Source organism: Alosa pseudoharengus, unplaced genomic scaffold, assembly GCF_046254945.1.
Source record: "Alosa pseudoharengus isolate Yale_2024_CS ecotype anadromous, Long Island Sound unplaced genomic scaffold, YU_APseudo_1.1 YU_APseudo_1.1_scf_13, whole genome shotgun sequence".
Lineage (NCBI taxonomy): Eukaryota > Metazoa > Chordata > Actinopteri > Clupeiformes > Clupeidae > Alosa > Alosa pseudoharengus.
In genome coordinates this window covers 29,843,289-29,869,371 of record NW_027468598.1, presented here as the reverse complement: position 1 = coordinate 29,869,371, position 26,083 = coordinate 29,843,289, and the positions used below count along the sequence as shown (strand labels likewise).

Below are 26,083 nucleotides of genomic sequence, written 5' to 3'. Positions count from 1 at the left end.
GCCAGGGCATTTTGACATTTTGGCTGCACTCACTGTGATTTGGAAAATGGACAAAAAAATAATTTTGTCTTTGCCTTTGTGTAATGGGATTGGTGAGTCTTGACGTCTTCAATAATCGTTTCCCTTAAAGAAGCACTATGCAACAATTTTAGTAAAAATGACCTTATGCAGGTTGAGAGTCGTTCTGATGGTTCGACAACACTTTCTGGGTCGTTTGGTGGGTGCTTCGTCTCCCCCTATCGCTTCTCCGCGGAAAAAACAAATATGCAACTTTCTGTTCCCGGTCCGAGGAAATCTGGATGTGACTCAGCGGAAGTATCCAATCGCGCCTCAAAATGTAGTCAGACTGTAGTTTCTAAGAAGACTGCAAAACGGACGCCGACTTGGCTTTGTTGCTGTTGAAATTGTAAGTAGCCTACCCTTGGGGGAACTTCGTTTTTGTAATGTGGTTTGATAGTCTCTTGAACAATGTGTTTGCTCGACCGTTTTATTGTATGTGTATGTGTATTACTGTATGTGTTTAGCTTGGTTTCTTGATGACTAGCTCGCTAGCTAGTGGGAGTTTAGCATAGCAGTCACTTGCTACCAAAGCTGAAGGGGGAGCTGTGTCGTGAAAAATGTGAGCCCAAATCCGGCGAAAACCCAGAAACAGCGAAGGAATAACCAGACCTGCATAGGGCTTCTTTAAACTAAGCATTTACATGAAGTACAGTATATGCCGATTGAAACACATTCCACTCAGATACTGTAGGTGGCTACCAGGCTCATCACTTTTAATTGCAAACAGAAAATGTCTAGCTAGCTGTTTATACCACCTTCATGCCTATTGTTAATATTGTGCTAAATGTGGCACAAGTCAAGTCAAGTCAAGTTTATTTATATAGCGCATTTCATACACAGAGGTCATTCAATGTGCTTTACATAAACAAAACAAAACAATAATAACAAATAAAAGCATAGAAGGGCAATATAGTCAAAGAATAGTTAAAAGGTAAAGATCATAATAAAAACAAAAACATAAAACACAAGGTAAAATCATTTAAAAGTAAAGAATAATTAGTAAGCAAAAACAAAGGCAAAAGTAGTAAAAAAAGTAATAAAAGGCAAAGTGGAATAATTATCAAGGCAGATTCAGAATTTGTAACTCGGCACAGTTAGCAGAAAGCACCTGAGAACAGTTTGGTCTTAAGTCTAGATTTAAAACTGGCTACAGTTGGGGCCTTTTTGATGTCTTCACCATGTTTAGTTCTAACAGTAGGTTTTACTAGCAGGTTTTTCACCTGGGACCTGAGAGGACGAGAAGGTGTGTACTGCTGAAGCATGTCTGACAAGTATTTAGGTCCTGCTCCATTTACTGATTTATAAACAAGCAATAGTGCTTTAAAGTCAATTCTGTGACTTACTGGAAGCCAGTGCAAGGACTTAAGAATTGGAGTAATGTGGTCAGTTCTTTTAGTTTTTGTTAGAATCCTAGCTGCTGCATTTTGTACCACCTGAAGCTGTTTAATAGTCTTTTTTAGGAAGGCCTGTGAACAGTCCATTGCAGTAATCAACCCTGCTGGAGATAAATGCATGAATGAGTTTTTCTAAGTCATGTTTTGACATCAGCCCTCTGAGTTTGGCAATATTTTTGAGGTGGTAAAAAGCTGATTTAGTTATCGCTTTCATGTGGCTGTTGAAATTTAAATCACTGTCAATTAATACACCAAGATTTTTAACAGTATCCTTTGCCTTCAACCCTTTTGTGTCAAGGAGAGTGGCAACCCTAAGTCTTTCCTCATTTTTACCAAATATAATTACTTCAGTTTTTTCTTTGTTCAGCTGAAGAAAATTTTGAGACATCCAGGTGTTGATTTGTTCTATACACTGACACATAGATTCAAGAGGACGATAGTCGTTTGGTGATAGAGCTAAGTAAATTTGTGTGTCATCTGCATAGCTATGATATGAAATCAAATTATTTTGAATGATTTGTCCAAGTGGGAGCATATAGAGGTTGAATAATAGTGGCCCCAAGATCGACCCCTGGGGAACACCACAGGTCAAGGACGTTGGTGTTGAGGTACAGTTTCCGATGGCAACAAAGAAGTTCCTTTCTTGTAGATATGATTTTAGCCAGCTGATAACTATGCCTGTAAATCCAACCCAGTGTTCAAGTCTGTGTAGTAAAATATTGTGATCAACAGTGTCAAATGCTGCACTAAGGTCCAGTAGCACTAGGACTGATGTTTTACCTGAATCTGTGTTGAGGCGTATGTCATTGGAAACTTTAATGAGAGCTGTTTCAGTGCTGGGATTTGCCCAAAAACCAGACTGAAAGTAATCAAAATACCCATTTGATGTTAGGAAGGTGGTTAATTGATTAAAGACTACTTTTTCAATAATTTTGCCAATTATTACAAACAATGTTAGAGTTTGTGGACTAGCCATAGGCTTGTGTTTGAATGGAGCTGGCAAAAAGATCATTATGAGAGTAGTGTAGACGTTCTTAAAGTGACAGCGCACCATTTATAAATGAGTTAAACTGCATCAAATTAGTAGTATTTCTTAATCAATATTTTAAAGTAAAATGACTGACATTATTATCATTTAAATAATATATATTACTATATAATTGTATTTATTTATGGGGGGGGGGGGGCACCACAAAGCAGTTCTACTTTGGGCACCAAAATAGCCAGCAGCGGCACTGTCACTGAGTATTGTCGGTATAAAAAAGAAAAAAAAAAAGAAAATCTTTAAAACCATGACCCCAGAGTGGAGTACTGTAGCTCCCTGGCTCCTTTAGCTGTTGGCTGCAGCAGCTCGAGCTACTGTAGGTAGCACCATTTGTTTTTGTACCAACAGTACTCGGTGACCTCGAGAAACAGAGATCTATGTGAAAAATCACCAAATCACCAATTAAGTAATCCCCACCACCACCACCACAACTACCAACATCACTGTTATCGTGTTCAAACAAAGTTTCAACTTTCATAACATCAGTCTGCTGATGTGTACACAGATAACGGGCAACAAGTCCTTGGAGAAGACCGTTTGCGCTATAGCATACACTTGAGAGGTCACTCACTCGTACACACAAAACCTACACCCACTGTCGTGTTGGCAGCAGCGGCATGTTGTTGTGAATCAGCTGACTCTGGAGGGACTAAAGAAAATAATAACTAGATGTACCGCAGAGCGGTACAAAATATGACCGCCGCCCAGTCCAGCACATTTTTTCCACAAAAAGAAATCACGCTGAAAGGCCTATATGATTCTAACTGTCTCACTAAATTGCATTATCCACACTCAATTCTTGGTATCTGCTAGACAACAAGTACCAAAACATGATTAGTTCATAGATTTCACATGTAAAATTAATTTTATACAACCCCACCTCCATCTTGCCTGTTCATAATTCTGAGAAATTCTTGATTGTTTGTGTTATGTTTATGTTATGTGTGTGGGTGTGTGTGTGTGTGAGTGTGTGTGTGTGTGTGGGTGTGTGTGTGTGTGCGTGCTTGTGTGTGTGCCTGCGTATGTGCCTGTGAATGCAAGCGTACATATGTCTACTGTGTGAGTATGTGTCATACGTATGATTACTGTGAATGTATGTGTGTGTGTGTGTGTATCTGTTTGTGCACATGTGTGCACATGAAATGGGTTAACATGACCCCTGGAGGCAAACATACGGAAAAAAATGGTCATCCTATGCCCTACAGTTCTCAAGATATTCACAGAGAACTGTGTCTGCCCTACCCTCCTTTCGGGGGGTCCAGTCCAGCGGGGGGGCTACAGATCAAAACGAAAAATGACGGTTCCATGCTATCCATGTGGGGGTACATGCCCACCAAGTTTTGTGTACCCCGGTCTTTCAGTGTCCCAGGAATCCTTGTTGGTGTACGTCACTAAATGAACACATAAATTATTTTATTGTAAGGCCCCCCATGAACGAAAGTACACAAAACTTGGCATGCATTCGGAGGGTGTCATAATGATCCTACACTTTTAATTTTGTGCAGTTTTGACCTTGTCAGCCAGAGATATTGTGATGAAAACACCTAATTTTTTGCTTTTTAATTTTTAACTAGGTGGCGCTATACATGAAATAAGTGGTAATGGGATGGGTTTGCCCCCTTAAGACCAACATACATAAAAAAGGTGGACCTCCTAGGCCCTACGGTTCTTTTTCATTTCATATTCATTTATTGTGTGGCCCCCCATGAACGGAATTCCACAAAATTTGGCGTGCATACAGAGGGTCTCATAATGATCCTACACTTCCAATTTCGTGCAGTTTTGACTATGTTAGGTCACAGATACCTGTGATTACAACACCTCGTTTTTACTTTTTTGTGTTTAACTAGGTGGCGCTATACATGAAATGAGTGGCTATGGAATGGGTTGACATGGCCCCTTGAGATCAACATACAAAAAAAAAATGGTCCTACTAAACCCTACGGTTTTCGAGATATTCACAGAAAACTGTGTCTGCCCTACCCTCCTTTCGGGGGGTCCAGTCCAGCGGGGGGGCTACAGATCAAAACGAAAAACGATGGTTCCATGCTATCTATATGGGGTTACATGCCCACCAAGTTTCGTGTACCCCGGTCTTTCAGTGTCCCGGGACTCATTGATGGAAATTTGGGCATGCGAAAAAGAAAAAAAATATGCTTCGCTGCGCAGCGGAAGATTAAGTAAATGCTACACACTTATGCATCTTACTTCTTTTATAAAACAGTTACTACATATACTTGCAAGGTTTAATAAAATTAAACAATTTATGAATATCATTCATATTTTTTCAGCCAAGCCATGTAGTTCTTTAGCAACAATGGTCGCCAAGCAACACATACTGTAGATGCAGCAACTGAGTTTGGTGCTACAAGCTAAAGTATGCCAATGTAGTAAGCTACATACTGTAGTTTGTGCTGTTTAACATTACAAGCCTTTCAATGCATTTACTGAAGGTTAAATTATACTGGAGGGTCACTCACACAAAAATGTGAAAGAAATGATGGAATGTCTGCACCTGAAGCTGTAAATTAAAGAAGAAAGTCTGCAACTGAAACTGTAAATGTCTGCTTGTAGTCTTTGCACCAGATCCCTGTAACCTGTGGATAATATGGCGGTTTAAATATCACTTTGTGGGTTGTCTAATGAGAACATTTGGTGTGGTGGCTATATATGGCTCTCAAATCAGAAAAAAAAAACATGCTGCAGAGCTCAATCTAGCAATTTAACACATTCAGCCATCATCTCTAAATCTTTTTGCCATTCTCTCTCTCTCTCCGTCTCTCTCTCCCTGGCAAGCAGGAAACACAGCAATTGCATTATGACGTTTCATCAGCAGCTGTGGATAGGTTCAAATCTAATTCCAGCTCTGCTAACAAAGATGCAATTGGGAGACGTGTGTGTGTGTGTGTGTGTGTGTGTGTGTGTGTGTGCCAATTGTCTAGGCTTAGCAGTAAGCAGGAGAGACCAGACCTCTGTGTTCTGTAATGACACAAGCGCCTTGATGTCTATATTCTCTGAATTCAGGCAGTAGGGCCTCTGAGATGCTAAATCTAGCTGGTTTGTGTAACGACATTGGAAAAGATCTGGGATACTAAAGCTACTGTAGCTGGTTTGTGTAATGGCATTGGAAAAGATCTGGGATACTAAAGCTACTGTAGCTGGTTTGTGTAATGGCATTGGAAAATATCTGGTATGCTAAAGCTAGCTGGTTTGTGTAATGTCATTGGAAAAGATCTTGGAAGTTAGCTAGTTTGTATGATGCCATTGGGCTCCAACTCAATATTCAGATCACATACAGCAACATAGCAGCAGATTATGTTCAGAATAAATAAAACAGAACCACCTAGAAACATCATTAATCTGTGTGCAGCCTTAATATTTAAACATTCCCTGTTTGAACTGCATTAATGCCATTCTTAAATCAGCTTGATGGTACTCAACTCAAAACATTTTAAAATAACTTGGGAACATCTTCCATAATTGCAGTAAACAGTTTGCTGTCTTTTCCTGTGTTTGTTCAGATGGAAGAATGGAAGGGAGTGTCTATGGAAACTGTTATGAACAGGACATAGCCTCAAGGTGGCATTTCAAACATTGATATGAATCTTGAACGAATATGAGTTCAAGATGGATTAAAACATGTTTAGAATTTCTTAAGTCAGTTTTTTGGCAGTGTGCCAGGAGGTTGAGACTGGAGGAGGATGGTTAATTCTGAGGAGATAACATGTTATTTTCTATTTATTTTTTCCAACTCAAGATTCCACTGAGAAAGGGTACTCTGAAGAAGCCAGGAACTTCTGCGCACAATTAACAAGGCTTTGCTGAAGCACTCCTTGTGTTTCTGCTTTACCAGACATTTTATTTATTTATTTATTTACATGATGTGTAACTTTCTGTACTAAATCCCTAGATTTTGGGAATCATAAAGTATCATAATTGCCTAATATAAATTACAGGCAAAGTCAAGAATCTAACTAAAGTTGAATTGATAACTTAGCAAACAATCTATTAGATTGCTTAATATCAGGATCACACATCAACGGATCAGCTCAATGCTCCCACATATCACAGTATACACTGTAAAAAAAGTCTGTAAAAATTACAGGGGAAAACTGTGAAATGGCAACAGAAACATACCATAAAACCTAAAACAGTATATCACTGTAGAAGAAACATCTAATTTCCCTAAATCTAGAAACGGCACAAAACTTTAATTTTACTGGCAAAATATGTGGAATATTACGGTGAAAAACTAGATTTGGCTACAGTAATAGACCATAAAACCTAAAACAGTATACTACTGTTGAAGAAACATCTTATTACCTTAAAACAAGAAACGGCACAAAACTTTCATTTTACTGTCAAAATATGCGAAATATTACGGTGAAGAACTGTCAGTTGGCTACAGTAACAGACCATAAAATGTAAAACAGTTTATCACTGTAGTAGATACATTTAATTACCCTAAATCAAGAAACAGCACACCACTTTATTTTTACTATCATAATATGTGTGAAATTACAGTGAAGAACTGTGAAATGTCAACAGTAAATGGGCATACAAATGTGTTTTTTTCTTTTTAAAACGGCTGCACCCCTGGTAAAGTTGGGGGAAAAGGTATGAAAAAATACCTTTTGTTGATTTCTTAGTTTCAAGTGAAAGTGAAAAATCCAAAACCTTTAAGACAAACATACATACTTACTTCCAAATACTGGCACCCCTCATGAACAAGTGTTACTGAACTCCCCCCCCCCCCCATTTTTGTTCAACTAGACTACTAGCCTACTGTTAATCAGTTTGAAGCAGTAGGCCTGACTGCATGTTTCACTAAGGCATAAAATAGTGACACTGAAGTCAAAGGTAATTATGAAGACTCTAATGAAGGGAAGGGTAGGCTACAAATGAAACGTCTACTTGCTTGGAAATGCCCATATTTAATATTAAAAACCCTTATTGGACATTATTTGATTAAAACAACTATTCACCAACTGGAACACTTGACATTCAAAGCCATTTTATTTGGAGAGACCATATATGTGTTGTTTGAAGCAGGCGGCATGCACATGCGCAGTCCAGCGTAGCGCGATGCCTCGTGTGGAGCAGACTTTGAGACGTTGAGAAAAGCAAAGCATCTTGGCCATCTCGACTCGGATAAGAAGACCAGATCTAAGGTAATATACATATATTTTTTGTCCTTATAATTCTACCTCACTGCGCTGCCTGTAGTGATTATATATTTGCCTTGTCTTTTGTGTCTATTTATCGGGCTAATGCTAGGCAGATTATTATGTTTTCGCCCTATCGAATCCTTAGCTAGCTAGGTATCACTAACCCTACTTGCTGGTGTGCTACGTACTGACGGTAGGCTCACTAGGCTGTGTAAAATATTAGGCTACATTGCAATGCACTATGCTTAACGTGTTCTTGAGGTCGTGCAGTTTAGACATTGTAAATCTAATTGTTTATTCGAGTTGTTTCCCATACTTCTGGGAATATGTCTTGTATCCAGGGATGTGAACATTTTAAGCTAGCAGTGTTTTTCAAAGGTAACGCGTGATAATATTAATTAGCTTGGCTAACAGCTAATTTTCCCTCGCTCCTGTGAATACTGGGTGTGGCATAGGTTCAAATAGGTGGTACAAGACTATCACATGACAGCGTTGTTTTTCGAAAGTAGGTAACCGTTGACTCTTTTAACTAGACGAATTGCGCCTTTTTTCAGTTGCAGGGCTCACTTTGTTTAGCTATGCTGCTCTGTATGGATGGTTGTATCGATTTGTCCTGCTTTGGCGAGGAAAATTATTTTTTATTCGAGAGCTAACGTTAACGTTGCTAATTTTTTGCTACTCTGTTTTTGGTGAAGTTTGCTACATTACGAATATCTTATCAAGGTGCTTCTCAAGTTTTGTATTTGTCTCACAGTAAAGTTAAATGTAGCTTGAAATGTTGAATTGCAATTTCTGTGGGAAGACAGTGAAGACATTCAGAGGTTATGTTCTTCATTGCAAACTTCATCGGAATGAACCACATTGTTTATTTAAGTGTTGTGGTGCCGGTTGCGGTAGGACATTTTTCCGATATGGAGCATTCAAGGCACATTTTTACCGCAGACATAACGTGCCTGCTGCCCCTGTTACTGTTGGGGCCGTTGTTAATACTTATAGATGCCCAGTTGCATTGTGTGAACACCATTGTCAAGAGATCAAGGATCTGTTAACACACTTGAAGGAACATATTGCTGAAGGACGTGCAGTAGGTTGTCCAGTGATTGGATGCATAGGTGTTTTCAATATCAAATCTTCATTTACATCTCACATGTCACGGAAACACAGAGATTTGTTAGATGGCAGTATCAGTGATTTGTACCGAGAAGCTGCATCTCAGTCATCGGTTGCAACCGTTGCAACTGAGTCGGATAGCTTTGGCCCGCAAGTGAAGGAGGTAGACTTAGAAGGTGATCTGGATATAGCAGAAAATTTCAGTGATCTTTTTCTCAGAAATGTCAGTTTGTTTTACATGAAATTACAGGGGCAGTTTCTGCTACCTGCTTCGACCATTCAGAATATTGTTGAGGAGATGCAAAACATTCACGACTTGGGTCAGACATATATGTTGAGTAAACTTAGTTCACTGCTAAAAAATGAGACGCCATTGTCAGATGAGGACATCACCAAAGTTTGTGAGTCTGTCAAAGGTTTCGATCTGTTTTCTGCATGTCATACAGGGCCGATGAGGACAGCATACTTAAGAACTCAGTCTTTCAAAAAAAATTTCAACTTTGTTGAGCCTAAGAAATTGTTTTTAGGAAGAGATGAGAATCGGAGAGACAGGTTTGCCTATTATGTTCCAGTGAGGGAGACTTTGAAATATTTGTTAGAGTCTGATCAATGGCTGAGTTGTGTATCAGGAGCGCACTCGACTGAGACTTCTGCAGATGTTCTAAGGGACATTAGTGATGGTCAAATATTTCAACACAAAGATTTTTTTGTGCAAAACCCATCCTGTTTAAAGTTAGTGCTATACCAAGATGCCTTTGAAGTTGTTAATCCTCTAGGCTCTGCAAGGACCAAACATAAAGTATTAGCTGTTTATGTGTCTGTTGCTAATCTGCCGCTTCATGTACGGTCTGACACAGACCACATGTCACTTGTTTTATTGTGCAGAGAGAAAGATTTCAAAGAATTTGGGCATGCTAAGGTGTTCTCTGAATTTCTAGGCGACGTGAAGGAATTGGAGGAGAATGGGATAGTGACATCTCATAACACTGTAGTCAGAGGGACATTGTATTGCATTGCTGGCGATAACTTGGGCTCGCATTGCATTGGTGGTTTTTCTGAAAATTTCAGTTGTTCTCAATATTTTTGTCGGTACTGCCTCATAACTCGTTCTCAATTTCAGGGTGATGATCCGAATCTGTGTGGACCAGAGCGCACCATTGAGAAGTACGATTCTGCCATTGACCGCCTCCAGACTGAAGATACATCAGAAGGAGTGAAGTTCAGGTCAGTTTTCAACTCTTTAAATTACTTTCATGTTTGTCAGCCAGGTCTGCCACCTTGTCTAGGCCATGATATCTTTGAGGGCATTTTGTCCTATGATGTTGCGCTCTGTCTTAAGTATTTCGTGAAGACAAAGAAATGGTTCACTTACTCCACTTTGAATCGGCGCATTAATCAGTTCAAATACTGTGCATCTGATGCTTCTGCAAAGCCGTGTACAGTCAAGCCTCTAGCAAAGAAACTGTCAGGACAGGCCATACAGAACTGGAATTTTCTGAGGCTGCTGCCCCTTTTAATTGGTGACCTAGTGAAAGACACAGCTGATGATGTTTGGCAGTTGATTCTGCAGCTAAAAGACATTGTGGACATGGTATGCGCTCAGAAAATCTCTGTGCCTCAGGTTGCATTTCTTGATGTTCTTATTCAAGAATATTTAGAGTCAAGAAAAGCTCTGTTCCCAAACACTAAGCTGAAACCCAAGCATCATTATTTACGTCATTATCCGGCACTCATTCTGAAATTTGGCCCCTTGATCAGACTCTGGACAATGAGATTCGAGAGCAAGCACAGTTATTTCAAGACATGTGCAAGGAATTTAAAGAATTTCAAAAACCTCTGCTTTACTCTCTCTGAAAGACATCAAATGCTGCAGGCTTACCTCTCAGCAGGATCGCTTGGCCAAGTTGTTCTGCAAGTCAAAGACAATTCCCCATTTTACCTGGCACTCTACAGTCAAGCCATTCAAGATGCAGTCAGACCGTTTGGCTTCACTGATATTGACACAAAGGTCACAGTAGAAATGTCTTATAAGGGAACATTGTACAAAAAAGGACAGTTCCTTGTGACTGGTAATATGGATAACGTGGAGTTTGGTGAACTAGTGCTTATTTTGATAAAAAATGACACTTCATTTTCTTGTGTCAGTGTACAGTGCTGAGTTCTTAGCTCATTTCCATATGTACTCTGTTAGAAAGGACAATGAAAGGATGCACTGTCTGAACATCAGTGACTTAACTGATTTCTATCCATTGCCATCTTACCAGAAGGATGGATATCAATTGGTTCCATTGAAACACAGTGTGCTGTCACAATAATTAATGCCTTTCTATTGTCAATCATTTTGCTGTAAACTGAACTTTATTCACTTTTTCATTCTTAGAAATGGATGATTCAGAGCAAAACCACATCAGAAGTTCCATTACTAAGGTGTTGCCAGACCTCCCAGACCCGATTCTAAACCTTGTGGAGGAGACACTACAATCATCGGGTGTTGAGACCACTGATGATCTTAACTTTATACAGGAGGCTGATCTTGCGTTAGTTTTACGACCAGTACAAGCAAGAAGATTGGTTGCTGCATGGAAACAAACCAGTAAGTACAAATCAACAGAATTTATAATGTATACCAAGGATTACCAATGGTCCAAATACCATTTGTTCATTTGATGATCAGTTGAATACCAAACATTAGTTTTTATGCTCACAGAATATAAAGAACATGTTAAAACGAGCACAGGAGCAAATTTGATTTTGATTATTTTCTGCGATCTGTCTTACCCCGGAAATGTGTGCCTCTTGAGCAGGTACCTCCTACAAAATCAGATAGGCCTACTTGCGGGATGAATCTGCTGCATTATGTCAACCACGCTGGTGACTTTGGATAGACCTCCATGTACAGTATACTTCACATATCGTAATTTCACGATTATAAGCCACGATTTCTACACAAAATTTGCAAAAAAATCTGTACCTAATACATAAGTGTGACTAAAACACATATTACATTTCAATCATCTTCCATCATATTCTTGTCAGAACATATTCTATTATAGAATTTGTAGATCTACTCCAGGCAGAAAATTTTCATCTGTTTTTATAATTGATTTGCAACTCTGAATATCAAATGAACTAATGGTACGCAGACAAACCAATCAGTTTAATACATTTTTAATTTCATTATTTTTGTTTTACAGTTCAGAGCCCTGAAACTCACAGCCAGTCAGTTGTCAGTCCTTCCGTTTCACCTCTCACCTCTCCTACCTCTACTCGCTCCTCACTCTCACCTTGCACCTCACCCAGCAATCTGATTAGAACTGCAGATTGGGTTGACAGCTTTCAGATTCCATGGGGGAAATTTCCTGAAGACTTGATGCAGTGCTTGGAGAGAGGGAAAAGGCCAAGCCCACGTTTACGGCGAGAAATGATCCGCATTGTTGTCTCTGCAATGATTAAAACTTGCGCATCTCCAAGTAAACTAGAGGCTACAGAAGTTGCCAAAAAAATTGTTGCCAAGTATCCACAGTCCCTGAAAGATGTCATAGAAGGTGAGGTAGTGGGAGCAGGATATCATTCACTAGTCAAACAGCTACAAGCCCGCATTGACAACGTGAAGCGGCCTTCAACACCCAGGATTAAGAGGCGTAAACAGGAAACGGGTGACTCCGACACAGATGAAATCCCAGCTGCGCAAAGGGCGGTTGTTCAGGACACGTATGGCTGCATAAAGTGGAATTTGAAGTTCATGCCAGTCAGTGAGACATTGGAAAGCCAACAGGAAAAAAAGGTTAAAATGAAGATGCTTCATGAACAGCATACTTTCAGTCCAGAAGAGGTACAAGCCCTTATGAAGTGCACTTACTACTCCCAACGTCAAGCAATAAACACAGGAACAGATCTCCAATGCCTAAGGGAGGAATGGCCTTTTTTATTTGAAGAAATTGGGATGACCGTCCATTTCCTAGAGCTCACAGGACTACCACTTAAGGAGACTTTCCTCAGTAGTGTAGAAAAAAAGGGAAAACGGCTTTTGAACTTTATGACAACTGTTTGCGCAGACAAGAGCAAACGCGTCTTGGAGACTGTAATAAAGCTGAAATTTCTGAGAGGGCCGTTGGAGGACAGCTCAGGTGACATCAAGGATATGGTGCTTCTTCTTCTCTCCTACTTCAATGAAAAAGAGGAGAACCTCTTCCACTACGTAGAGGAGACATGCCTGGCAAATGAAGTACACGTGGAAGGCTTGCCTGTGACCCCTTGCATCATTGTATGTGGTAAGTTTATTCCAGTTTACTGAAGGGGTCTGTATGGACATGTTACGTAAAATGCACGGTGACATGTAAAGCATAACTCTCGCCAGAATGCATCCAAGGGTGTTTTTCTGAATGTACTCGAGTCAAATTTTCCTTTAAAAACATAACTAGTCCGAAGCGCCACTTTTAAGCTTGTCCGTGTTGTCGTTTTCGAGTTAAATGGCCTTTTGAATGGGAATCGTAAGGGCACTGCTACTTTCATACCTACACAACATGAAACTTTAATTGAAGTATCATCAGTGTCTCTACGCATGAACTTGAACATTGTTAGTGTACACATAGTTTACTAAAAAGAACAACTCACTTCTTGACTGGCAAGATGGCGACGAGCAGAAAAACCAAGTGAGTTGTTCAAAACCTTTCTTTTAGTAAACTCTTGGTACACCAACAATGTTCTCAATGTTCGTTCATGTGTACACACTGATTCTTTAATCAAAGTTTCATTTTGTGTCGAGCCATCTTAGTGTTTATAAAAATAACGATTTTGACGCGATCATGTATCAAAATAGTAGTGCCCGTACTATTCCCATTCAAAAGGCCATTTGACCCGAAAACGACGGACACGGACAAGTTTAAAAGTGGCGCTTTGGACGTATTTATGCTTTTAAAAGAATGTTTGTCTCGTGTACATTCACAAAAACACCCTAGGATGCATTTTGGCAAGAGTTACGCTTTAAAAGGGATATTCCACCATTTGGGGAATTACTCATTTTCCACCTCCCCTTGAGTTAAACAATTGATTTTTACCTTTCTCCAGTTCATCCAGCCGCTCTCTGAGTCTGGCGATACCACTTTTAGCTCCAGCCTAGTATAGACCATTGAATTGGATTAGACCATTAGCATCTCGCCTACTAGCATCACGTTTAAAAGTGACTAAGATTTCTGGTAATTTTCCTATTCAAAACTTGTCTCAAGTTAGAAAGTGAAATAAGACCAACAGAAAATGAAACAGTGATTTTCTGGGCTGATTTCACATGGAACTATACTCTCATTCAGGCAAAAGGTAAAAATCAATTGTTTAACTCACGGGGAGGTGGAAAATGAGTGTAATTACCCAAATGGTGGAATATCCCTTTAAAAATGCTAGTTATATTTTGTATTGAGAAAGTAATCATGTTATGAGATTCACTACAAAACAGTCTGTTCTGTTATTGTGCATCATTCAAAACATTTTGTGTTTGCACTTGAATGGTAATAGCTGATGTGCTGTTCTTTGCAGGAACCTGCTGCTATGCTGCAAGGCAGTTCATGCTCAGCATAGACGGCAAGATTGTGAACGACCATATCTCCAACTTCATCACTGCCATCTGCCTGATGTTTGGAAGCTACTACTGCCTGAACATCCACTATCCAGTAGATCTGGGTTCCACGCTAGAGCTCCTTCAGAGGTAAAGTGTGTGTGTGTGTGCACATTGTTTCTTTTTATTTACACATTTAGTTGGGTCATAAACCTCAATTCTGTGATCATTCTCTGTCTAATATATTGACGACTGATTTGACTTTTATACACACTTTATAAAAACAAATTAGACCCCATGACCCTCGCAAAAATGTCGACATTTTGCTAGAGAGCTGAATCCAAAGTGGCCGCTGGCATCATCTTGATAAAGTATTACAAAAGTATTATTTAAAGGAAAATTCTGGTATTTAGCACTTTGAGTCCCTTTTCTGGTTTGTTTTGGATGAACTAGAGTGGTGGACACCGAAATTTTGAAGATTGGTCCTGTCTCGACCTTTCTGACTTTTTTTTTGAATCGCCTTTGACTACTCAGAGTGGCTGCCAACAGGCATACTGTAGGCTACTCAAACATGTCCTAAAAAAACCCTTAACGTTCGTTTTCAAAACTGCAACTCACCGAGTGGTTAGTGGTGTTTGTTGATGTTCCAAAACAAGTAGCGTATCGAAATACAGTTTCTGTTTCGTATTTTATTTGGCATTTTGTAAAATCCCCATTGATTTCTGTTGGAAGACTCATTGCACGTTGATATTACTGCGCCACCGTCTATGCTTCAGGTTCAAATATAGAGCAGTAGTGAGGTGTCTGACTAAATAGTTCTACAATACCAAATAAGACGTCTGGAAATCATACATTGCGCCGATATATTTTCTTTTAATAATCAACAAACACCACTAACCACTCGGTGAGTTGCACAGTTTTGAAAACGAACGTTAAGTGTTTTAGGACATGTTTGAGTAGCCTACAGTATGCCTGTTGGCAGCCACTCTGAGTAGTCAAAGGCACCACCCCAATGATCTTCTATTACTCCTTGTAAAACTTTACAATTTTGCCCTCCTGGATGGTGGCCATCTTGGGTTTTGGTCAGAACAATGTCTTAATGTCAAGATCACAAATCTTTTTTGATCAATTTGCCACAAAAAGTGTCTTCATGCATCATTCTAGGTGCACTTTATTATTTTGAAAATGGAAAATTCTAGTGCCATGTTAGTGTTTGTGTTAGTTCATGTTAGTATACTGTGCTGGAATTAGATTTTCTGAACATTCTGTGAGATTTTGAAAATTTTGATGGCCTAACTTTATTATTTTGAAAATGGAAAATTCTAGTGCCATGTTAGTGTTTGTGTTAGTTCATGTTAGTATACTGTGCTAATACTGTGTCAATCACAATCCTCATGGTCAATTTGCCACAAAAAGTGTCTTCATACATAACTGTCCTCTGTTAAATAATACTTTTGTAATACTTTATCAAGGTGATGCCAGTGGCCATTTTGGATTAGGCCCTCTAGCAAAAAATGCTGACATTTTTGTGAGGGACATGGGGTCTTGTGGGCAGTCGTGGTCTACTGGTTAGGGCTTCGGGCTTGTAACCGAAGGGTTGCTGGTTCGATCCCCGATCAGTAGGAAAAATGTTGGCAGGTGGTGGCAAGTGGTTGAGCACTGCTCTCCTATTCCCACATCCACGGCTGAAGTGCCCTTGAGCAAGGCACCTAACCCCTCACTGCCCCCCGAGCGCTGTAGCAGGCAGCTCACTGCGTCTGGATTATTGTGTGCTTCACCTCACTGTGTGCTGAGTGTGTTTCACTAATTCACGGATTGGGATAAATGCAGAGACCAAATTTCCCTCACGGGATCAAAAGAGTATGTTTTATGGTGTCTATTTTTTTTAGAAAGGGTTATACAAGTCAAATCAGTCGTCAGGGAATTGAGGTTTATGACCCAACTTATTTAGAACAAATCACTATATTAATTTAAATTGTTGTGTTCACAAAGGTGTTTCTTCAACATCAACCCTGAGAGGGGCACAAAAGTTGAAACAAAGAAGAACAAGAAGCAGCTGTCGGTAAACCCGAGAGTCCTCACCCTCATCACTGATCTCGCTGATCATGAGTGGAGAGAGACAAATTAAACTGTGAGATTTTGAAAATTTTGATTTTAACTTTATTATTTTGAAAATGGAAAATTCTAGTGCCATGTTAGTGTTTGTGTTAGTTCATGTTAGTATACTGTGCTGGAATTAGATTCTCTGAACATTCTGTGAGATTTTGAAAATTTTGATGGCCTAACTTTATTATTTTGAAAATGGAAAATTCTAGTGCCATGTTAGTGTTTGTGTTAGTTCATGTTAGTATACTGTGCTGGAATTAGATTTTCTGAACATTCTGTGAGATTTTGAAAATTTTGATGGCCTAACTTTATTATTTTGAAAATGGAAAATTCTAGTGCCATGTTAGTGTTTGTGTTAGTTCATGTTAGTATACTGTGCTGGAATTAGATTTTCTGAACATTCTCCAGACTGTAACCAACAGCTTTAATAAAATTAAACTACTAATAAAATTAAACCTACTAGCCCTAGACCTTCCACACTGGTTTAAAACAGTATTTTGTAGCTGCTTGCATTTAACTAGCTGCCATCCCTAGATCTCCCACACTGGTTTGAAGTAGTTACCTAGCTACTTTCTCTAGATCTTCTACACTGGTTTGAAGCATCAGTACCTAGTTGCTTATACATATTGTGTGTGTTTTTATGCCTTTTTTTATATTGTAATAAAACTGAGTTTTATATATATCCAGTGTGTCTGTTGTTGTACCTCAAGGGTCAGTAGCATAATTCCTGCTCCCGTTACACTTACACAATCGTAATCGGATATAATTGAAGAATGTTGCCGACCGCCAGTAAAGGTACCTGGAGTTTGTCGGCATTATGTTGTGCTAATTCTGTTTCCTTCATTGCCCAAGTCAACTCCAAACTTAAATTGCAAATGGAATAGCTTTAATAAAATTAGAGGTGTTAAAAATAGCATTATTCAAAAGCCATGTCTTTGTTTAAGTGTGGCTTGATTAATAGAAACTTTGTGTTTTGTTGTATTCCCATTTAATAGATGTGTGTGACAAATAATGCTGGCAAACTGTATTTTCTTATGTGTTCTACTGTAACCAACAGCTTTAAAATTAGAGGTGTTAAAAATAGCATTATTCAAAACAAATGCAAGTGTGGCTTGATTAATAGGAACTTTGAGTGTTTTTGTATTCCCATTTAGTAGCTTTGTGTGACAAATAATGCTGGTAAACTGTATTTTCTCATGTGTTCTACTGTATTTTATGCAGTGATATTCTGGCAACCACAGCTGCCGGTAATTTACTGTAGGCTATCAAACTACACTAAAATACCGTGATGTATGATACAGTTGTGATGTGTTTTTCATAGTGAAAGGATGTAATGGGGTTCACAGAATATTTGGTATTTCACATTAGTTTACTGTAAACAGCTTCACATTATTGCTGTTGTTTTGCAGTAAAATACTGTGACATATGATACAGTTGTGACGCGTTATCATGGTGATAGAATGTAATGGGGTTTACAGAGTAAACTTTGTTTTTCACAGTAGTTTACCGTTCACAGCTTCACAGTATTTATTTTTTTTAGCAGGAAATTACCTTAAACAGGTTTACAGTATATTTGTTTTTAATAGTAATTTACCTTAAAAGCAACTGTCTTAAACTGTAAAAATTACAGTTGGGAATATAGCTTACCGTAATGTCCTTTACATTGTCACCGTATTTTTTACAGTAAAGTAATGGCAACCACAGCTGCCAGTATTCTACCGTAAATTTTACAGATATTTTTTTACAGTATAGCTTTAGTTCATGCTCATAACACTTTGCCCCATGGCTAACTTTCAGACCCTCAGCCCCTCGTTTAAAATAGGGTCCATGTTTGGGCAGATAATATCCAACCTTGCACATGTTATCCTAACAGGACTTTTGACCTCTGCAGTGTCCATCACCATCATACATCAACACATGGTGGGAGGCAGCAGCTCTCGACAAGATGAGGTGAACAAGTTCACATTCGTTTAGGCATCCTGATACACGTCCCTTTAGATGCAGGGAGGACTACTGTGAATTGAGATGCATTGTTGGAGCTTGTCTCTAGAGGCGAGACCATTTTATTTGTAAACGGACAGTACAGTGTGTGTGTGTGTGTGTGTGTGTGAGTGTGTGTGAGAGAGTTTGTGTGTGTGAATGTGTGTGTCTGTACAGTATGTGTGTGTGTGTGTGTGTGAGTTTGTGAGTGTGAGAGTGTATGTATGTATGTGTGAGAATGTGCCAAAAATGAGAAACGAGTCATACTTTCTGTGGAAAGTATGGCGCAATAGTGATCTTACAGAAAATCTATAGCTATTACTTTTCTTAGAAAGTCTCTTGCTCAAATGTGTCTGACAATGCCCAACTTTAACAGTACTTAAAGGATTTCCCCAAAACCCGACCTACAGTGTAGATGTTTCCATAACAACACATTATGGATGTGTCTCATCATCTTCCAGTAAAACGGTTCAGACAGGGGTGAAAAACTGAATCAGAAACCTGTGCATGGCAGATTTATTAGAAGACACTGAGGAAAGGAAGGTGACTGGCAGACAGTGTTGGGAGTAATGCGTTACAAAAGTAATGTAATTACTGTAATATATTGCTGTTTGCGGTAACGCGGTAATGTAAGGCATTACAAAAAAAAAATTGGGTAATATTTACTCGGTACAAACTTCAGAAACGCGAGTTACAATGCATTTGAACCCAAAATTAAGCGCTTGTTTTGTTTTGATACATATTCGCAAACACCACCCCGAGAACAACAGACGAGAAAAAATCCGCGCAAAATAGTAGAACGTATCTCCTGATACTGGTTGAAGATGACTGTGGCTGCAGCAGACTCAAAGTCGGACTCTATTTGCGGGATGGACATAAGCCTACGCTCATTATTTTTAGCTTGTCAGAGACAAGGATATGAAGAACATAATAGTTAGTGCACTTTGTGTGCGAAACAGAAAGATCTCACTATGCCTCGCGAAATAGCACAAGTCATTTAATCTAAAGTGGTGCCACGCTAATCTTTTTTATTCTTGATAAAACACAAACTATGTTCTTCTAGTGCATGTCAGCTTTGAGCTGTGAACTTGAATTAAAGAGAATAAAGGGATAGAAATGCAGAAAAAAGATTGTGTAGCCTGGCAGTGCCACCGCTCCCACCACGCGCATCACGCACTTTGCGTAGGGCACCAAAGGACAGAGGGGGCACCCAAATGTAACCAATGAATAGTAGCTTTACTGCAAACTGCGTTTCACTCTTCATCAATAACGTTTACAATGTCAGAATGCACTACCACCATGGTACATGGACGTTTGATACTTTTTGGGTTCTCTCAATCTCCACCACGTAGTACTAGTAAAATGGAATTGGTGGGTCTTCAATGATTCATTTCCCAAGCATTTAGGCTACATGAAGCACATGATAGGCCAAGTCGACAAAAAAATCCATTCAGATAGCTAGGTGGATACCAGGCTCATAATTCACTTTTATTTGCAAAACGAAATGTGAAGCAACATGTCATTGCATACTTTCCAAAGCAATGAAGGCTGCTTAAAACAACTTAACATTGTGCATATTATTATGACCGCCGCGCAGCGAAGCGGCGGTCATATAGGTTTAGTCAGATTTTTTTTTTTTTTTTTTTTCGCATGTCCAAATTTCCGTCAATGAGTCCCGGGACACTGAAAGACCGGGGTAGACGAAACTTGGTGGGCATGTAACCCCATATGGATAGCATGGAACCATCGTTTTTCGTTGTGATCTGTAGCCCCCCCGCTGGACTGCACCCCCCCGAAAGGAGGGTAGGGCAGACACAGTTTTCTGTGAATATCTCGAGAACCGTAAGGTTTAGGAGGACTATTTTTTTTTGTATGTTGATCTCAAGGGGCCATGTCAACCCATTCCATAACCACTAATTTCATGTATAGCGCCACCTAGTTAAACACAAAAAAGTAAAAATGAGGTGTTGTAATCGCAGGTATCTGTGACCTAACATAGTCAAAACTGCACGAAATTGGAAGTGTAGGATCATTATGACACCCTCTGAATGCACGCCAAGTTTCGTGGAATTCCGTTCATGGGGGGCCACACAATAAATTAATTTATGTTACTATACACCAACTGGCCTGTAGGTGGCCGGAGACAGTTTTCTGTGAATATCTCGAGAACCGTAGGGTCTAGGAGGTCCACCTTTTTTTTGTATGTTGGTCTTAAGGGGGCATGTCAACCCATCCCATTGTCACTCTAGAGCTGTGTTTCTCAAAGTGTGGTCCGGGGATCACTGGTGGTCCGCAAGCTAACCCAAGTGGTCCGCGAGCAGACGTGGTAAAATATAATATAGATGAGTTGTTTGCAATATTGAACCAAATTGTATGTAAATCCAAACAGTTCTGTAACAATGCTTATGTAAGCTACGCCAGTTTAAATGAATCTTCTCACACAATATAAGCAAGGTGCAAATACAATAAGCAAGGTGGTTCAGTGAGTAGGCCTACTGTGTAATATACGTTTTTTTTAGCTAGGTGGTCCGTGAGGTGGTTTTTATTGGTTAAGTGGTCCTTTGTCTGAAAAAGTTTGAGAAACACTGCTCTAGAGGTATTGGAGGATCCTACCCAGCCCTTCAATGCTGCATATTGACCATCCACCTCAACCCCCTGAAATGTAATTGGCCAATACAGCTGTCACTCTAGAGGTCTTGGAGGATCCTACCCACCCCTTCAATGCTGCATCTTGACCATCCACTTCAACCCCCTGAAATTTGATTGGCCAATGTCATTAGTCCAGTAGTCTCCAGGTGGATTCTGCCAGTGTGTGGACATTGCATCTTAATCTAGAAAGATTAAGGGTCTGGCAAAGAACAATGTAATGGCCCAACTCGAGGGGCGGCAACAAGCATGCATTTAAAAATCTCACTGCACGCAGTTGGACAACACTAGACCATGTTTACTCTGAATTATTTCGGACTTCGACGCGATCAGAAAACACTACGACCAATGTGTACTGTCCTCCAACGTTGCAGCGCTGTCTTCAGTTTAGCTGGTTTCCCAGAATGTTGGGGTAAAAGTAACGTGCATCATTGCTCTTTGCCAGAGTGTCTCGCAGAGACAATTCCATTGTGCTCTCGCGAGAACTCTGGATTTCCAGGGTACTAGACACATAGTCGTAATGGGTGATTCATTGCCAAAAGTATAACTTCCTCCTTCTCTAAATATTAGCTGTTAGTGAGTCACTGGCAGGGCCGACACTGAACTGTCTGTGATGACTCTAATGAATATGAGGGTGTCTAGATCTATGCTCTCAAAATATTAGAAGTCTTAGAAGTATTGATGCCCTCCAAAAAAGCTTGGATGCATATTGAGATGTGTGTATTTATTGTTTTATAAATGCATACCTGTATGTATCCATAAGGCTTCTTTACATTCATTCACATGTACTGTATCCATACTACCCATACAAATCAATGTTATGGTTATGGTTATAGGATTTGGCAGACACCTTTGTCCAAAGCGACATACAAATACAAAAACAATATAATATTTAAAATTTAACAGGGAACAGATTAGAATGTTGGTCAAACTATAATAAGGATAATATCAATAAACAACAATGTCAATTCAATCAATAGCCTAATAAAATAAGCAATGAAAATGAGGGGGAAAAGCAACAATAAACAATACAGTCCATTCAATCAATAATATAAAAACAATAACATGGTAAGACTACATTAAGGAGAATATCAATAATAAACAATAATGTCAAATGAATCAACAGCCTAATGGAAATAAAACAATATTACACAAACCATAACGCATAAGAAGCTCTTAAAGAACTAAGTGCATGTTGAACAGGAATGTGTTTAGACCCCTCTTAAATTACCCAAAACTAATACAGTAATGGAGAGCACTGGGCAACTCATTCCACCAACATGGAACCACAAATGTATATGTTTTATTGATTTAATATTTTTATATTTCTATTTTCCCTTATAGTATATTTTTTATTTTCCTTTTTAAAATATGTATGTATCCCTTATGCTCCTACTCATCTTACATGCTGTCTCTGGTCTCGATATGTATGAATCTCAATACAGTATGTATGAATATATATATGTATCAAACGAGTATATACGTATGTGCTATACAAATAAAGCTGCCGTGCCTTGCCTGTGTCCATAGATACAGGACAATGTATACATCCATATGGCATTTCTGTGTGTACCCATATAAATGTATACATTTTTTTCCAGACATCAAAATAATGATCTCAGTTTTTCATGCTTCATCTTCCTTGATTGACATTTCACAGTGGCATTAGTGCAGGCCTATAAAGTTGAGAATAGCAACGTGTTTCTTAACTGACTCTAGTATTACGATCTCCTCTGTGTTACCCGTACTGCTGATGCCTAATTTGGTTTTGCATTCCCATTGGTCTTTATAGGGCTTTGGAAAACATTGATCCCTGAAAGCCTTTGGGACACACATAATAGCCTTGCCCTGCGTAACTCTATCCAGGCCATGCAGCCAAGAATAATCATGACTGGACATAAATATTGGGCTCACCCCCACCTCTATAAAGATATGATCCATACAGGCTCTTTGTTTTCCTTCAATTGTCTATGTTGTTTACGGTATTTATCAGATGCTTTTATCCAAAGTGACTTTCAACATCAGAATAAAAATGAAAGTATCATCTCTAATATTACAATTATTATTTTTGTTCTAATGATGATTATATTATTATTATTATTATTATTATTATTATTATTATTATTATTATTATTATTATTATCATCATCATTGGACTTTAGTATCATTATTAATATTATTATTATTATTATTATTAGTAGTAGTAGTAGTAATAGTAGTAATAGTAGTAGTAGCAGTAGTAGAAGCAGTAGTAGTAGTGGTGGTGGTGGTAGTAGTGTGTTGAAATGTGTTTTAAATACTCTTCTAAATGGAACATGAAGAACCCTACTGCACTTTCACGGGTCGTGTGAGAGAGAGCTACACAAAGTTTGGCTCGGCCTGCGGTGAGGACTGTCAGGATTGGTTTGGTCTGGTTAATTAAGATGGCTAAGTGCCTCCAGCATCTCAATATGATGGCAGTTGCACTTCCCCAAGGACCCTAAGAATGGACACTCTAGCACATTTCAATTGGACCCCATTACAGAGAAGTGCTCTGCTCATCTTAGTGGATGTCAGGAAGGGAGGAAGAACCATGAGCCCTCAGACAGACTGGGAGAATGACTTTTGGGACATTTGTGATTGAAAACACATTTTAATCACTTAATTGATTCTATGTCTTAATGAACGTGATTCATGTGGTATGCCACTGTAAGAAGTGGAGTGCACTACAAAAGATTCTCAACTGGATGGCACAAGACTCCTTACTTTGGCTGACTTTAGCTGTGCCAATGTAATGCATCATGGTTGCAACATGCAAGTTTGGTCAAAAAGATGCCTGGGTTAAGTTGGGTAAAGTTATGTTTTTTTTTTTACTTCTTTTTACAGTGTACAACATCACATTTTTATACCAAACTAATCTAGCTTTAGCTTTTATCCATATAACTTACAGGGACAGAAAGTCTCTGTATGGATCTGTCCTGGGTACCCATGTTCTGATCTTGGTTACCAGCTGAGCCACAGAAACACACTAGCAATCCCAGTCATTAAAACAATAATCTATATTCTCAGATCCTAACAGGAGGATCCAATGGCTTTGTGCATAGACATATGATTTATTTCAATCTCATTCATTTCTTAATTACACTAGCACGTTTATCAATTAGCACCGACCCCATTGGCCCAAAGGATTAAAGTCAAAACACAGACTAGCCAGAACGTTCTGTCTGGGTAAACCTCCAACAGGAGGGCACTTTATTTTCACGCTGCATGTCAGTGTCATGACCTGGAGAAATGTTCCTTTTCTGAGGGCTGTGGTTTTGGCCGCATTTTGTTTCACAAGCGACACGTTGTTCCAGCGTGTTCTCTTTTATTTAGCCGTGACTGTATAAATTCAATTGTGCACTCGTTATGTCTTTACAGGTCAACAAGCTGGGACCTTTCAAACAGGACATTTGGGTCCAGGTGATCAACTTAAGTACTTAGCATAATATAGATTCAAATTTGAGCTTAAAAAAAAAATCTATCCTAAAATATATTTAAAAAATATGACATTTTTGTTTGATAACAGCATCATAACTTAATACTGTTACTACTACAACCATTTTATTACCAGAGTCCTTGCTCACAAACGTTATAGAATAGGCTGACTGGCAGAGGCATTTTCTCTTGTAGCGATTACCTAACCCAGCCTTAAACATGAGCAGAGTCAAATAGACGTCTTATTCATGATCATAAATCATGGTTATGCGTGACCATAGCTTAGTTATATAAAGCGTCTTACCTCTAAAAACTGCACTTGGAGTCAGCAGTGAGGGTGAAATCTTTGACAGAAGTTCCTCCTGTTCGCACTTCAGTCACCACGGCAACAGAGGGGTCCCCTCTCTCCCTCTCTTTCTCCTTGACCATGTGTTATTTAGCCGAGGGGACAGGAGTTCCTGAGAAACAGCTGTAAGTGATTTTCCTTGTCTCCTGTGCCAAAGGCATAGGAGGGCGAAAAGTTTGTGTGCCAAAAACAGATCTGAGAACAAGGCAAGGCTCTGGAGCTAGCGGTAAGGTTCCTGTTGTTCCTCTTGCTCAGGTCTCATCTGGGAAGGAGTGAAAAGCGCTGCTACCTCTCATAGTGGGACTGTCCTGAACTCTGCCTCTAGAGATGCTTTCACTTCATCACTGAGGGGAGGGGAAAGAGAGAGAGAGAGAAAGGGAGAGAGAGAGAGAGAGAGAGAGAGAGAGAGAGAGAGAGGTAAAAATGCTTGTAGAGCTGAGCAGGCATGCTTCCAGTAAATGATGACTTCAGCAGGGCCATAGTGAGTGGGAGAGAGAGCAAGAGAGAGAGAGAGCCCGCAGATGCAGCTATGATAAACAGGTTTGATATTTGTCTGGGATGCAGCCTAGCACATTGTGGCTACCTGCTCTTCAGGGGAAGCGAGCAGACACACAGGCTCACACTCACACAGCTGTGCTTTCTCTCTCACAGCCTTTCTCAAGTGCATGTGCAGCCGTTTCCTGTGTGGCAACGCAAGCACCCAGCAGATACGTAAATGAGTTCCAACCACACAGCAGCCTCATACATGCACACACACCCAAACAAACGGTTTTGAGTGAGTGTACGTGTACCTACGCATGTTCACAGAGCCTGACCACATACAGAAACTCACTCTACCCAATGAAATGCGATTAGATTAGAATAATATAGATATATGCAGTGTATTAACTAATATTATAAAAAACAGAATAAATATGGATATTCAGTATGAACCGCATAAACAGATATGTACAGTATGTATAGATATGAGCTGTGTCGTAACAGTTACATTATAGGAGTAGTAAAACAAATAAGTGTAGGTGCAGTAAGAACAGTATAAAAAGCAGTAGAATATGGCTATGAATGGACACAAAACCCCTCAGAGTACGTTTGTGCGTAATCTACATGCGTATGAAATCATCGTTATGACACACACATTCACATTTGCCTCACAGGCTATCATCAAAATAGCCTCCGAGAGTATGTCATCAACCAGGTGGCACGTCCCACAGAGTGAAGCAGACA

At 39.4% G+C, this 26,083-nt stretch overlaps 1 protein-coding gene across 1 annotated transcript in view; it reads right to left on the bottom strand.

Moving 5' to 3' along the window:
• The window catches only part of gpr184 (G protein-coupled receptor 184), a 34,046-nt gene extending 8,562 nt beyond the window's left edge, over positions 1-25,484 (bottom strand). The window contains exon 1 of the mRNA XM_076282811.1: positions 24,818-25,484. The gene's annotated coding sequence lies outside the window, so the exon portion shown is untranslated. The remainder of the gene's footprint in view (positions 1-24,817) is intronic.
• Between the last annotated feature and the right edge of the window lie 599 nt (positions 25,485-26,083).